Below are 17,066 nucleotides of genomic sequence, written 5' to 3' on the forward strand. Positions count from 1 at the left end.
GAGCTATGAGTTACGCCCTTTGCAGGTTAGTGTGTGGAAATCTCGGAATGGAGTAAAAGGAAGAATTTAGGTATCAAGGTTATAATTAGATGTAATGGTTCAGAGGTTGTATTTACGGTTATATAAACTTCTTTGTGAATAAATTATTATATTGCTTTAGAAGTCGAGCAAGGTATTATGTAATAAGTTATTTGGTTATTGAGGATGATTGGTTGTGGGCCCTGACCCACAGGTCCAGGACCGTGTAAAAAGGTTTTGTTTCCGCTGCGAGTAAATATTTAATTCGAGGTTATTAAGTGTTAATTGAGTTTAATGAATGGTAAGTATGATTAGCTAACAGCTCGGAAGTGCGGGTTGTTACAGATGGTAACAGAGCAAGGTTATTTTAGAGTTGTCGTGATCTTCATACCATGGCATATGAGGTTAAGGAAGATATTTGGGAATGATTGAAATTGATTTGGGTTATTAGTTAGTTGAAAATTGAGGAATTAGAAAATGAGAAATTAAAGGTTGAGTGTTGGGAAATTTGCAAAAGTGGAAAGTCTATTGGGTTTTAGATTTGAGTGGTTATAAGAGAAAGATCGAAGTATATTGATTCAGATTGCAGAAAGTTAGAAAAATATTCTTTTGAGATATTATAGTTCGTTATGAGTTCGGAGCCAAATTTTGTGAAATGTTTTATGTTATGTATTCGTTTTGAAATTATTTAAAGTTTTATATTTTTAAATTTCGAGGACGAAATTTATTTTAAGGGTGGTAGATTGTAATAGCCGGTATTTTTAAACTTGTTTAAGGTGAGTTTAATTAATTATTTATGATACTAGATTATTTGGAGAATTATATTTTCATATTACTATATATGAATCTTGTTTTCGAAATGTTTTGATTTTCTTTTAGTAATCTAAACCAGATTATAGAATAGAAAATACATAATAAAAGCTAATCTCTCATTTTTCTTCTTGTCTTGCGTGGCATATGTGGGAGTGCCACATTACTGCTTTTTTGTCAAACCGTCAATTCCCTTCAACAGAATAAAGGAAACCCCAACTCATTTTCTCTCTCTCACTCACTGTCCTCTTTCTTCCTCTGTTCTGTCCGTCAAATTCAGCAACATACTCTCATTTTTTAGTCCTTATTCCTTCATCAAAGTTGTAGATCTCTTCCAGGTATTGAATTTAGACTCAAAAATCACTCGATTCGGAGTTCGGAGCTATGAGTTACGCCCTTTGCAGGTTCGTGTGTGGAAAGCTCGGAATGGAGTAAAAGGAAGAATTTAGGTATCAAGGTTATAATTAGATGTAATGGTTCAGAGGTTGTATTTACGGTTATATAAACTTCTTTGTGAATAAATTATTATATTGCTTTAGAAGTCGAGCAAGGTATTATGTAATATGTTATTTGGTTATTGAGGATGATTGGTTGTGGGCCTTGACCCACAGGTCCAGGATCGTGTAAAAAGGTTTTGTTTCCGCTGCGAGTAAATAGTTAATTCGAGGTTATTAAGTGTTAATTGAGTTTAATGAATGGTAAGTATGATTAGCTAACAGCTCGGAAGTGCGGGCTGTTACAGCCGTCCCCTCAACTTATCATCAGTCGCTGAAGTTTCCAACTATGTGGGGCGTCTAAGAAATAAAGGGAGAGCAGAAATCTGCAAGAGGATGCTATAGTTCGTCGCTCAAACCCCCAAAGGCGTTTATCTAGCAATTAAAGGATGGGTCAGCGCCGGACGCGCCCAGCGAGCAGGACGTGGATGAAGTGCTGCTCGACCCATCCATTCCCGATCGTGTCGCTCGAATCGGAGCGACGTTGTCGCAAGAAATACGAGGTTAGTTAGTCGATTTTTTGAAAGCTAACCAAGATTGTTTTGCTTGGTCCCATGAGGATATGACAGGAATCAACCCTGACGTCATCACGCATAAGGCCAACGTCGACCCCGGTCACAAGCCCGTAAAGCAAAAAAGACGCAAATTCGCACCTGAAAGGAATCAAGTCATCAATGACGAGGTTCAAAAGCTTATCGACACCGGAAAGATCTGTGAGGTAAAGTATCCAGATTGGCTAGCCAATGTCGTGGTGGTCAGCAAAAAGAACGGGAAATGGAGAGTTTGCATCGACTTCACAGACTTTAATAAAGCGTGTCCCAAGGATCTGTTTCCTCTCCCTCATATAGATGCAATGGTCGACGCGACGGTAGGCCACGAGCTTTTAACGTTCATGGACGCATATTCCGGGTAAAACCAAATATTGATGCATCCGAACGACCAGGAAAAGACCGCGTTCGTCACTGATAAAGGTATATATTGTTATAAGGTTATGCCTTTTGGTTTGAAAAATGCAGGTGCCACCTATCAACAATTGGTCAACCAAATGTTTAAAGACCAACTGGGCGATAGCATGGGAGTATATATAGATGATATGCTCGTCAAATCCAAGCAAGCAGGCGATCATATCCAGCATTTGTTGGAGGCTTTCGATGTCCTGCGAAGGTATAACATGAAATTAAATCCCACTAAATGCACATTTGGAGTGTCTGCAGGAAAGTTCTTAGGGTATGTTGTTACGCAACGAGGAATTGAAGCTATCCCGGATCAAATAAAAGCTATTATCAATATCCAATCTCCACGGAGCGTCAAGGAGGTACAAAAGTTGACCGGTCGTGTAGCCGCGCTGAATCGCTTCATATCCCGGTCGTCTGAAAAATGCCACCTATTTTATGACGTCCTAAGGAAGAATAAGGGCTTCGACTGGTTGCTGTCAAAGCCAAGCATCGGAGAGACGTTGCAGCTTTATCTCGCGGTAAGCAACGTGTCCGTCTGTGCTGTCCTGACGCGGGAAGCAGAAAGCCAGCAGCTACCAATCTACTATGTTAGTAAGTCTCTGCTAGACACGGAGACCAGGTATTCTTCATTAGAGAAACTCATTTTAGCCATAGTCGTAGCTGTTAAGAAGCTTAGGCACTATTTTGAAGAACATACTGTTATCGTTATGACTAACTATCCCGTCAAGTCGGTCTTGCGACACCTCGAATTAACAAGACGCATGAGCAAGTGGGCAATAACGCTCAGTGCATACGACATCTAGTTTCGTCCGAGAACAGCAATCAAGTCACAAGCTTTGGCGGATTTTGTGGCAGACTTTAGCTGAGAGTTAGAAAAGCTTGTAGATGATGAAGTCGCGAAGATTAATCAAGTAAACGATGATTCTTGGATATTATTTGTTGATGGGTCTTCTAATTTCCATGGTGCAGGTCTTGGCATTGTGCTAAAGTCGCCACAAGGGGGCAAGATAGTACGAGCCGTTTGCTGTGAATTTAGAGCGACGAATAACGAAACCGAATACGAGGCACTCATAGCAGGAATGACGTTAGCAGAGGACATGAGAGAAAAAGCATTGAGAGTCTTCAGCGATTCATTGCTGATAATCAGCCAAGTCAAGGGCGAATTCGCGGCAAAAGACTCTAAAATGGCCATGTACATAGAAATAGCTCAGCGTAAAAGTAAAGTGTTTAATTCGTATGACATTTTGCAGATACCAAGGGACCAGAATACACAGGCGGATGCATTGGCCAATCTCGGATCTTCTTTAAGGGACATTTCGTTTACGTCTGTCCCTATAGTTCATCTGGCGAATCCTGCTGTCACTAGGAATGTTGGGGATGCTGTCGCGACGACGGCCGAACGGCTTTAAGACGACCATGAGGTCGTTAGTAACATCGATAACCTCGCAACTGCGACAGACCCTAACGACGAGGAGGTAAGTGTCAGTTGGACAAAACCACTTTATGATTTTCTTGCTAACGATGTACTTCCAACAGATAAGGCAAAGGCGCGCAGAATTCGGTTTAAAGCGTCGCGGTACATACTCATTCAAGGAGTACTGTTCAAAAAATCTGCCGCAGGCCCCTACCTGCGTTGTTTGGAAAAGGATCAGTGGGGGCAAGTCCTGAAGGACATGCATGAAGGCACTTGTGGAAATCATTAGGAGGACGCAGCTTATCCAAAGAGTGTTACGCATGGGATACTATTGGCCACAATGAAGAAAGACGCAATAAGGTATGTCGCCAAATGCGATAGCTGTCAACGACATGCAGGTATGACGCATGAGCCTTGTGAAGTTTTGCATCCTACTCTAACACCTTGGCCTTTCATGAAATGGGGCATGGACATAGTTGGCAAGTTACCTCCAGCCCAGGCCAGAAGGTCTTTATGTTGGCACTAACTGACTACTTTTCTAAGTGGATTGAAGCAGGTTCTTTTCAACAGGTACGCGATAAGGAAGTGATTTCTTTTATATATACTAACATTATTTGCAGGTTTGGTGTCCGTCCGAGATAATATGCGACAATGGGTCGCAATTCATTAGCAATGAGACAAGACGTTTCTGCGACGAATGGAGCATAACGTTGTTAACGTCAACACCAAGATATCCGCAAGCCAATGGACAGGCTGAGTCCAGTAATAAGACGATCATTGACTCCTTGCAGTTCGACTCACAGCCAAGAAGGGTAAATGGGCGGAGGCGTTGCCTTCCATCTTATGGGCTAATCGCACGACACCGCGCACTGCGACTGGACAAACACCGTTCTCACTAGTATATGGTTGCGAGGTTCCTGCCTTCAGAAGTGAACGTCCCGACTGCGAGATGTGGTCTAACAACGGAGCGACAGAACTGTGTTGAACTTGTGAACGACCTAAATACCATTATAGAGTTGCGCGACACAGCGTTGGTACGTATGGCGGCTCAGCAGCAAATAGTCGCAAGGAGTTTCAATAAAAACGTCCAAGCCAAGTCCTTCGTCGAAGGTATTGGGTCCTAAGAAAAGTATTTCAGAACACACAAGAGGCTAACGCTGGTAAGCTAGGACAGAAATGGGAAGGACCATACCAAATTAGTAAGGTGGTAGGCAATGGAGCCTTCCAATTGGTCCGACGTGACAGAAGCTCCGTGCCACGTAGCTGGAACGCTACACACCTCAAACGATACTTCTTTTAAGCTAAGTAATACATCTTGTTTTTCCTTCATTATGTAAGAAGTAGACGATAGTACTATTGTATCTGTGTCGCTAGTTGCTAGCGACCATAGTGTTCTCTCACTGGGTGTTGTTGAATTTCAGGGAAGTCGCCCCCGTCCATCTTAATAACGTTGCGACGATTTCTAAGACAACAGTCAGACTTGCATCTTACAACCATATAAAGTATTTTGGTCCTCTATTACCCCAGCTGACGCTACAACAGGGGCACAGTCATTTTAAAGCCATAACTGCTTACGACATTTCATCTATCTCTCTGACAAACACACGTAAGTATCTATGTATTTCCTATGTGTATTCTAAAGTTATTTATCCAAACGTTACGTCTGAACGACCAAAGATGGCTTTTACTAAGTCCACCGTTACGTCTGAACGACCAAAGATGGCTTACTAAGCGCCTGACCATCCTCTAGAAACGTCAGAATAACTATTGAGACACATGCATATGACACAAAGTAAGGACATAAGATTAACTTTGTTAAAATTCAAAAGCATCAAAGTAATGGTCACCCCCATAGGTGACCCAAAAGTTCAAACGATAAAATTATGTCACCCCGTAGGTGACCCAAAAGTACAATACAAAGATCACTCCCTTGAGTGACCAAGAATAAAGTTTGATTAAAAGTTCAAGTGAAAGGGGCGTAATATAAAATGATTAAAAGTTAAACGTCAGGGGCCTCCTCAGCTTCCTTCTCCTCTGACGCACAGCTGGCAAGGCAGTGGCTGGAACTTCCTTTTAGTTCAGGGTCAGGGGCACATCTGACGCTATGAACCCGGCACAGGACGGGATGTTTTCATCAACTTTTATGAAGAATCCGCCGTCGCAGCCAAGTCTTCTTCGTCCATCAGATCCTTCATTGACCCCATGTACTGGAGGAACAGGTCAATGTCCTTTTGTGGCGTCCACGACGCCGTCTTTTTCATTATGAACTGGTACATTAGCTTAGCCCTGACCCTGGTCGTCACTTCAGCCTCAAGAAGATCCAGCTCATTCTTCTGTGCGTCAACGCTCGCCTGGAGAGTCGCGATCTCCCGACGCAAAGATTCTTCCAGCTTAGTCGCCTTTTGCCTAATCTATTCCAGCTCCTCTCCATTCTCCTTCAGGGTTTTTCCCATATCCTCCATAGTTTTCTTGCAAGACTCCACTTCAGCGCCTTTGGACTTCGCGTCCAATTCAGCCTTCTCCATTCTCTGCTTCATGGTCAGATGACCCTTCAGCAGAGATGAGATTTCCCTCTTAGCCATTAGGAGATGTTGAGAAGACTGCATAGAAAAGACATGATGCGTGTCATTTAAAAGTCATAAGTTTGTCATAATAGCATAGTGTCTCAAAAGTAAAACGAGTGTCTATACCTGGAATAGGAGCTCTAGTCCATCCGACATCATGCGGGGAAGAGTATGGTCCTTGATCCTTTCCATAGCGTTGGAAAAAAGGAACCTATTAGCCTCAGGCCATATGGACCTCTCTAACGACATGAAGTCGTTAGGGACGGTCATAGTGTAAGAAGGCCCGCTCTTGTCGGAGGGGCCAGGAAGTCAGTTCTCGCGTCTTAGACGCGACGTCATGCTCTCGTCCAATGGACGACGACGCGTGTCCTTCTTTGTCGACGCTGTCGACAGGGATGCAGCGTCAGCAGAGGCCCCTCTTCGTTTGGCTAGCATCTCAGCTAAGCTTGCCCTCCAGACTCCCCTAGGACGCGATTGGATGAACCTGTCCAGTAGTGTTTGAGTCATTAGTGAAACCCTTCCTGGTAAGGTCCTACCCAAAAATAAAAAAATCAGAGAGAATAGACAGACTAACCAGATGCCATAGATGAACAACTGTCTTGAGAAGCAAATAGAATTCTTCTGAACTGCCTGTCTTCTTCTGGTACTTTCAAAAATTTGTCGCAAAGACTCTGAGACTCGTCGCGATGCGACAGTAGTTTAGGATTAAGACCTGTAGTAGAAACGATGTAAGAGTAGTGTTAACAACGTGACGTAAATGGAAAAAAACTGGAAATAAACACACCTTCGATATTCCAGCCGCTAACCAAAGACGTCCCAGCTTCCCCTAGCGACGACCTCTTCAAAATACAAATCTGTTTTTCCAACCTCTGTCATTCGACTGGATTCCCCGACCAGAGGTTCTAACCTCGCCTTTGCATGTAGGACTATTCTATTTTTTGCCTTGACCCTAATCTCATAATGCAACAATAGGTCGTGGAGGGTGAAGGTTTCTTCCCCAACGCCGTCACCGTGTTGATGACGCTCAGAATTTGCCAGACTTGGGACATAATTTGCCCAGGGCTGATCTGATAAATTTGCATCAGGTCCCTTGCTAGGGGGTGAAGGGAAGTCTCAGGCCTATTTTGAAAGGGTACTCGTAGAGCACCACCCATTTCGGGGGACATGACTCTGGTAGTTCGTCAGACTCAGCATTCCTAATGACAGTACTTTCGGGCAAATTCCCTAAATCTAGAAACCTAAAATGTCCTCCTCTGACATAGTAGACAATTCGTCTTCATTTTCACTCCTCTGTTCCAAACCTTCTCTTTCCCTCTCGATTTTTCTATTTTTTTTTTTTACAAAAGTCCTAATGCTACGTCTGCTAGGCGCCATGAGAGCAGTAGGAGAAGAAAGGAAAATAGCACGAATTAAAGGAAATAACGAACGGAAAGTGTGAAATTACCTGGTATCAGTGATCGACTTTCCGGTGGAGAGAATAATGGAAGTTAAGGAAACTATCTTACTTAAGGAGAGAGAAAGATTTGATGAAGTTGGAGTAAAAGTTAGAATCCTTAACCGCCCAAGTTATTTATGTCATCAAGAGCAATCATGACATTGTGCCAACGGTTAGAATTAAAACGGCGATTTAAAAAAAGAAAACTACCTTTTATGTTCCGAGACCATAACCGCCTAAAAGGATTTTCCTTCCTTCCATGTGTTTCTTTGGAGAATTTTTTCTATAATTGACAAAAGTGAGATTCTTATTGTAATTTTTGATATCTTGGTAACTTAGAAGGAATGTCATTTGATTTATTGATTTCTTTTAACAATTGTTTCATGGATTTTCTGTTACCCCGATTCAACAATTGGGGGCAAACTGTTATGGCTGAATTTTTTAACAAAATGACATTGATGCGACGACATAATGACGCAATGACATGATGACTGTGACTCGAAGACGCAGCAGAGAACGCAAGGTTGGAACTAAGCATTGAAGCAGTAACGGTTTTGCTAAATAAGGAAGGAGCATAATGAGGCATAAAACCAGCCGTTGAGGAGCGCGGATTCTGACGTTGGAGCATAAATGAGAAAGATCTCCCCTGATTGAAGGACCAAAGTTAATGTAATAATTAGGGAATTTATTATGTACTCGTGGAAAAAAAGCCAGGAGGGAAAAAAGGCATACAAAAGAGTGACGAGGATCATTAGTCAGGGATCACGGAATATGGTTGTAAGAAAACTAAAGAGAAAAGTACTTATGTAACGACTGTCGCTCACTAAGAAAGGCAGTGAACCATAGTAGATTGGTGGATCTCCATCCACCCGCGGTTTTTACCCATCTCCTTTGGGGTTTTCCGCGTCACCATTTTTGCGTGTTCATTCCCTTTGGTCCCTATTGCATTCGTTCATTGCATTGTCTTAAACATAATCTGGTTAAATCGTCCCAAACTTTAATTTCATTGTAAGTGATAAATTTTAGCATAAACAACAATGATTAAAGTAATGGTGTGGAACTAATTGGAAGCACTAATAACAGTCAAACTAGATAGAATTTTACCGCAAAACTTCGAACACCAGCAAATTGAATCACGCATATATCAAGATGTATCAAACACCAAATTCATCATCAAGTAGTTAAGACAATAGTTTATATGAACAATAAAAACAAGAGCAAAAGTTAATTGAAGTAGATCAAAACGCAAAACAAGAATCGCAAGATTAAGAACAGTAAACTAGATTAAAAAAACCATAACAAAACAACAATTAATTGAAGAAAGGGAAGAAATTACCAAAGTTGATAAAAAAACTAATTGAGAACAATGAAATCAAACTGAACTCGCCGCCATCGTCACCCCATCAGCAATAACAAGTTCTACAGAACAAATATCTTGCAATTTAACTGAATAATAAAGAACAGTAAACCGAACCCCTTGTAATTTTGTCGCTGTCACCGACGGATAAACCAAGACTGAATTAAAAACTAAACCTAAAACTAGTGGTTGTGTTCTCCAACGTATTATGTTGTTGCTGCTTCTTTTATGGGATTGATTAGAAAGCCCCAATACTCTTTGCTCAATCAGTTATGTCGATCAAGCCCAAAGTTGGTTTATTTTACACAAATAAAGGCTGCTACATTGTAGTGCACTTTAGACCCACTAAATGATTGATTTAGCTCTTTTCTATATCACACAACGTTGTAGGGCTCGAACTCCGCTTTCCATAGCCACTTAAATCGTCTCGTTTCGACTCTGCATGAGTGAGATATGGTCAAAATACGACAACACCCCTGCACATTTCATAAAACACGAATTGAACACATCTTTAGACCTTTCGTATAAATTGGTCATCACTTAATAAATAAAATAGATCTAAATACATATTTTCAGCACTAAAATAATAAACAAGTGACCAAACCCAAACTATTACAAAAGTATAATATGTAGCCCAAATAACTTAACAGACGACACTAAAAATATCATATTAAAGGGTATAAATATGCAAAAATAAGCACTCATCATTTAAAGATTGTATCTTTAATTATTTCAGATTATATGTTTCATATTATTAAGCAAAAGAATTTCAGATTTAATATTTTATGTTCAAGATGAGATTTAAACATTAAAGTCTTGATTTTTGAGGTTTAAAAGCCTATTTTTGTAGTACCATATTTTAGGGTTTGAAATATTTAATATTTGGTGTCAAAAGAATTTAGAAAAGGTTTTGACACGTTTTAAGTGAATTTTTATTGCTGTAAATTTATTGGTATATTGATATACCAATGTTTTTTATTTTGTTAGGCGGAGATTATTCACTAGGCAACTTTTAGAGTAGAAAAATGGCCTCTCAATTTGGCTACACAAGGTATGTACATACCTGTCTGCTATGTGATTAGTATCATGATTTAAGGAGAAAAGTTGTAGTATCATGTATAGGAACTTTTTAAGTTCATATGTGATTTCTGGTACGATTGATTTCTACATGTTTTATGCCTGTGTGCAAGCATGTTAATTATGAGATTATTATGAGTTAAAGATTTGTCATGTTTGTATGGATTGATTGATGCAAGCATGTGGATGGGAACTTTATTTATTAATTCACACGGGGGAATTAATATATGTTATAGAGATTGAATCATGTTATTCATGTGTTCCCTTATAAGTATCATTTTCACTACTTTATGAGGACTGTGGGCTTTATTTGGTAAGTTGATAAATTATGCCTTTTAAAGGTAAGTTTGATTGTTGGCTAGGTTCAACAAATAAGAAAGTTTGAGATTAAAAGAAATTAATCTTGGGTTGTAAGTTGTGGTCACTTATTAAATTCTAAGATAAAAGAAGTTCAGTTGTGAATGCTTGATTGGTATTTCTGTGTTGCTTGTATGTGTGTCATAACAAGTAATAGCTTGTAAAGAACGTAAAGTGTAATGAGGATAGTTATAGACTTTAGACTGGTGCACGTCTAGAGTTAGACATTAGGAGTTGGGGTACATGGTGACCAAGCCATGGCTTTTCATGGGAGATGGATTGATCACCATCCCTATTACAAGTTAGCAAAGGTTCCTCAATATCACAGGTCATTTCTGGAATACGTGGTAGCTCTCGTATTTCGTCTTCGGAGGTTAAAGACATTAGTAGATAAGACAACTCAGGTCCAATAACTATTCCATTTGAGTAATAAAAGATGTTTAGAGTTTAGTTCGGTTAAAGTTGTCTGCAGAATGTTATATGATTATATTATTATTTATCCCTGCAAGTTATTTATTTAGTATTATGCTAGGAATGCTTATGTATTAGTATGTAGTACTCAGCTTTGCTGATTACGTGCTTTATTTGTGATTGTGATCATGGCTTTGTCTTATTGATCCTGTGATGACCCATTTTGGTGAGCAGATTCATTGAAGCATTGACATTACAGGTTCGCAGATGTGCATAATTGGGAATCTGGAATGGAGAGAATGTGTAACTAGTATTTTTTTCTGCATTAGTAGGAACATTAATTATTAAGTTTGTTTGAATAAGACTCATTTAGATTTGTTGATTTCTAAATACTTATTTATTTATTTATAATAAAAGTTTAAAGTTTACTTATATGGTTTACGCTGCAAAATTCTGAATAAGCCGATACGTTATCACACGGGCGATAATACTTGGGTAATTCTCTACTTTTATATTATAAAGGTATTTCTGAAAAGAGAGAATTATCGGGGTGTTCCAAGCTAGTATATGTATATATGAAGAAAAATGCAAACTATAAAACAATTTCCTATAGCTTTATGCTGCAATGCATTACTTCATATATTTTCTCTGCCTCAACAATTTTGAGAGATATAAATATATAGATATAGTTTAAACGGATAATATCGAACATAGACTGACCTAATTATATAGAAGTAATTCTAAGTATTTTAGTTTCGTGTTTATAAGTGATAAGGACATTCAAACTAACAACACAAAAGTTCTACTACTATATACATGTAAGTGTGAAAGTTGTGTGAACATACTATAAAATAATGTAATCAAAGTATACAGTTATTTATCCATAAGCAAAATTTCTGAAAGCAATCAAAAGACAACACCACAAAGAGAATGCCACTATCTCAACTTATAGCTTATTACAATAGTTATCACCACTATTCTAGGTATCTTGATAAAGTTCTAGATCATCTATGAAATGTACCAATTTGATAAGTCAACTAGTAATTTTGTAATAAAATTGTCACTATTATATAGTTGTAGAAGTGGTACATTTGTAATGAAAATAATGTAATTGTTGGTGCAAAATCAGTTGGTTGACTTTTCACACAAGTCAATAGACACCCAATATATAGTTTGATATTGAATACCACAGGAGTCTTAGTTCTTGGGAGTTACCGGTTTTAATTTGACAAAACCTTACTAACGTACTTTGTTGTAATCTAATTGGTTAAACTACAACGCCTAATAAATTATGGCGAAAAGCATTAAATATAACAAGATGCAATAGTTAATCTATTAATTAGAGCCAGATATTCCCATTCACATCACAAACTTTTAGAATAAGTTTTACAACACATATGAGGTTAATCCAGGCTGGACAATTAAAGGGAAAACACAAAGATTATTACCTCCATGAGTTCCTGCTTAAACTGGAGGATGAACAAACTCGTCACTAGTACTTGCTCTAAGTCTAAGAACTAAACTATAACCCCATAAGGGGGTTGGCTAAGTTAAGGCTAGGCTAGGCTAGAAATTAATTTGTAAGTTGTTGTGTGTTATGTTTTGTTGTTGTTGGCTTGATCATCTCCCTTGTATTTATACACCAATATGCTACGTAACTTCCATGCATCTTTGGAGGGAAATGATTTGAATCATCTTTATTTCAAATCATTATTGCTTTCTGGCGCTGAAATGCACACGTTCCTGCTTACGTAGCTTGTCCCATGATAATCTTGTTAATAGCTCATACCCTTGTCTTTGCTTGACTTTCATCTCCTGAAGACCTTTGTTAATCCTTGACTCCTATTGACTTTCTTTTATGGGCTTCACAATATAATTGGACCTTTGTATTAAAATATATATCAAACCTTTTCATGCCTATTACAATGTACCATAATAAATGTTTATTTAGCATATAAAAATGGTAGTAACAAATTTCCCTCCTGATTTGTTGGGTGATATGCTTAGAAACCATAAATTATTAGCAGAGATAGACCTTCAATGGTTATAGCCAATATCATCCAGCAATATTCTGAATGTGACTTCTTCCATTGTTTTAAGGTGGTCGACATATATTTCTCTATGTGGTCGACATATATTCTCTCGCCCTTCTATATAGCCATTGTGAAATCCATCAAGAAAGTTTTTTTAGGACGTGATCCTACCGGATAATTTTGTAGTAATCAATAAGGATCTATATCATGGATCATGAGATCATGCCATATTTGGCACACACATTTGTATTGTACTAAGTCTCTTGAAGATGATCCATCCACCATTCTTTAAACCTTTACGCTTTTTGTGTTTTCTTTAACAAAAAGCTTTCTTAGATATCTCCAAGATATATTAGGTTGCCAAATTTCTTCTGTCATGGTTTTGCCCCATGATTTGCAAACCAAAAGAGAGGTAACCTGATCATCCTTTTCAAGTTTGAAAAATATCCACTTTTGCATGAGATCTAAATTGGACCCTATTTGAAAGGCTTTAGATCCCTTTGTATGTTTTAGATCCTGTTGTATGATAGGATTATTTTCAAAATATTTTTAAATAGAAAAAATTCATTTAGTAGATTCGATCTTCATAAATTCATCCTTATCTCCGGATATGACATTCAATACCTTATGATGATTTGGACATTTCAATGAATATGTAATATATTCTAAGACAGGTTGGCGGAACATGGATAGACGAGTATAATCCATTTTGAGTTCCAAACCTTTTAGAGATTGTATTTATATATATATATATATATATATATATATATATATATATATATATATATATATATATATATATATATGTATGTATGTATGTATTCGCATATGTATATATATATATATATATATATACATACATATACATATACTCCCTCCGTTTCCTAAAGATCTTCCTTGTTACTGTTCCTACAGATACCAAGGAGAATCCACTTGTGTGGGGTGTGGGGTGGGTAAAGTAGGAGAGAGAAAGAGGTTAAGATAAATAAACAAATAAAAAGGGATTAAAGTAGTAGAGAGAAAGGGAGTAAAATGGATTTAATAATGTAATGGTGGACCATATGATAGGGACATGAGAGGGTAGAAAGGGGAAAAAAATTCCAAATAAGGAATAAAGTAAAAGAGGAAAGATCTTTTGCAAAACGCACTTAAAGGGAAAGAGGGAAGATCTTTAGGAAATGGAGGGAGTATATACATACATATATACATACATATATATATACATACATATATATATATATATATATATATATATATATACATACATATATATATACATACATATATATAACATACATATATATTACATACATATATATACATACATATATATATATACATATTATATATATACATATATATATATTATATATATATATATTATATATAATATATATATATATATACATATATATATACATACATATATACATATATACATATATATATATATATACATACATATATACATATATACATATACATATATATACATATATACATATACATATATATACATGTATATAGATATATATATATATAACATATATATATATATACATATATATATATATACATATATATATATATATATATATATATACATATATATATATATATACATATATATATATATATATATGTTGGGCCCGGAAAATTTCATATTAGAAAACAAGGAATTAAATATCAGTTAGCAAGAATCATGGGATTGGCGTTGACTTTGGGTATAACTATTGGAGGAAAATCAGGAGGAAGTTAGAGATAAATTTTGTTATAACGGATGTGAGAGAGAAACAAATAATGAATTCAAAAGCAACAAAAACAGACAACAGATTTACGTGGTTCACCAATTTGGCTACGTCCACGGCAGAGAGAGGGAGAATATTTTTATTGATGATGATGATGACCAAACAAGGCACTACCTATCTTCAAGAGAGTTTGGCAGCATCTTTGAAGGATATCCCATAGCCTATATATATGTAGTTCAACGTAACCCTAGTGTCTCTTCTACTACTTTTCTCTCTCCACGCACACATTCATATTCTTTATTCTCTACACTAATATTTTCCATAGTGGCACAAGAAAGCTTGATATTATAATATACCCTTATATTGACGCCGTCGGCAAATTAGTGGATTGGTGATCAAGAGTATCACCCGCGGTTTTTCCCATCATTTGGGTTTTCCGCGTCAACAATTCGTTTGTCTTTTTATTATTTATTTCCTTTACATATTTCATTTATTCGTTAATATTGATTGCCATAGTGTAAAGATCTCGTTGTTGGTTCCCTTTTCCTTTTGCGTACTTGGTACAAAATTGGCATAAACAATTTGGCGCCCACCGTGGGGCCTTCAGCAAGATCTTTATACATCGTTCATCGCTTTCTTTTTGTCTATTATTTCGTTTGTGCCTTCTCTTTTTTCTGTATTTGCAATGGCAGGAGATTGAGTAACCACTCAAGAAGTCATAGATGAACTCAACCGCGTCAAGGCTGCTATGGCGGAATTGCAGAATAGCTATGTCGCATCATGCATGGAGAATCAAAGCCTAAAATCTGCTCAAAAGTCCAAAGGCTCTAAGCGCCGCAACATAGGCGACATCTCCAAAATGCCTGACGCCGTCTTCGATCATGAAGCCGACATCGAGCATGACACCGTCATCGAGCATGACGTCGTCATCGAGCGACGTCTTCAGCGACTAGAAGACATGATCGCCAGAATCCCCGGTGTCCCACGTCCTATGGAGAAAGCGACGCCGAACAGCTACGCGGACTCACCTTTTGCTGATTTTATTGCCATGGTCGAGGTTCCAAAGCGGTTCTCCGTCCCAACCATGAAGATGTACGACGGCACTACAGATCCAAATGACCACGTCGCCCAATACAAACAACAGATGATGACCATCTCAATTCCTCGTAGCATGCGCGAGGCGTGCATGTGTAAAGTATTCGGATCGACATTGACTGGACCAGCCCTGCAGTGGTTCATCCACCTTGGCAACGGCACTATCTCTTCCTTTGCTTAATTGAATAATATTTTTAATTTACAGTTTGCTAGTAGTCGTAAGATGGAAAAACAGGCTAGTGACTTACATAGAATCGTGCAAAAATCTGATGAATCCTTGAAAGAGTTTGTTCACAGGTTTAACAGGGAAAAGGTGTCAATTCCAAATTGCGATGTTAAGACGGCGATTGAAAATTTTCGACGGGGACTGGATGAAGACTCAGATTTGTACAAAGAGCTTACCAAGTATCCCTGTCCAACGTTCGAGGACGCTCAAGCCAAAGCCTCGGCCCAGATCCGATTGGAGGAAGACATGTAGTCACGAAAGGAATTCTATGACGTCGACAGCAGGAAGTCGACGCCAAACGAAGAAAGTTCGTGGCGTCCAAAGCCTTATGATCGTCCACAACAAGTTTATAGCGTCCGGCAGACTCATCAAGCCAACGACTGGAAAAACGATCCTAACTGGACGTAGTCCAAAAAGTGATGTCGACGTCTAGCAACTGGATGTCGTCCAAAAAGTGACGTCGACGTCAACAATTGCGACGGCATCTAGCTCGGAGGTCGTCAATTATTTCATATCTCAAGGAGGGTAAGCACGTTCCCTGAAGTGGAACGTCCTCCATCTAAAACTCTATCACTTTTAATCGTATTATGTTGAGAACAAAAGGGATGCCACTACATGTAAGTAACCAACAAGTTAAATTGAGTTATTTCATTTCATGTTGTTCTCAACATATTCTATTTCCTTTGTATTTTAAACGTTATTTCTTTATATTATACTAACTTGAGCGTCGTAGGACCGTTGGGGGAAGACTACGATCATCTCACTTTTGTTGTATGAAGACAAGCATGGGGGACAAGAATTAGTTGACAGCCAACTTTAAGACAATCAAACACCACAATGTTCATATTCACCTGACGCCATCATCAGCGTCGACGACGACATCACAGTTGACGCCGACCTTTATTATGACGATGACAGTTTTAAGCTGGGGCATCAAGGTTTGACGGCGTTCAGGGTGAAAACAACGTGACTTCTATACAAAAAGGGACACACACCTTAAGAAGTCATCACAACAACATACAAAACACCACACGCAATTAATAAGAAGAGGCAATTTAGCCCTGCTTAACA

The sequence above is a fragment of the Beta vulgaris genome, chromosome 6, assembly GCF_026745355.1.
Source record: "Beta vulgaris subsp. vulgaris cultivar EL10 chromosome 6, EL10.2, whole genome shotgun sequence".
In the NCBI taxonomy this organism is placed as follows: Eukaryota; Viridiplantae; Streptophyta; class Magnoliopsida; order Caryophyllales; family Amaranthaceae; genus Beta; species Beta vulgaris.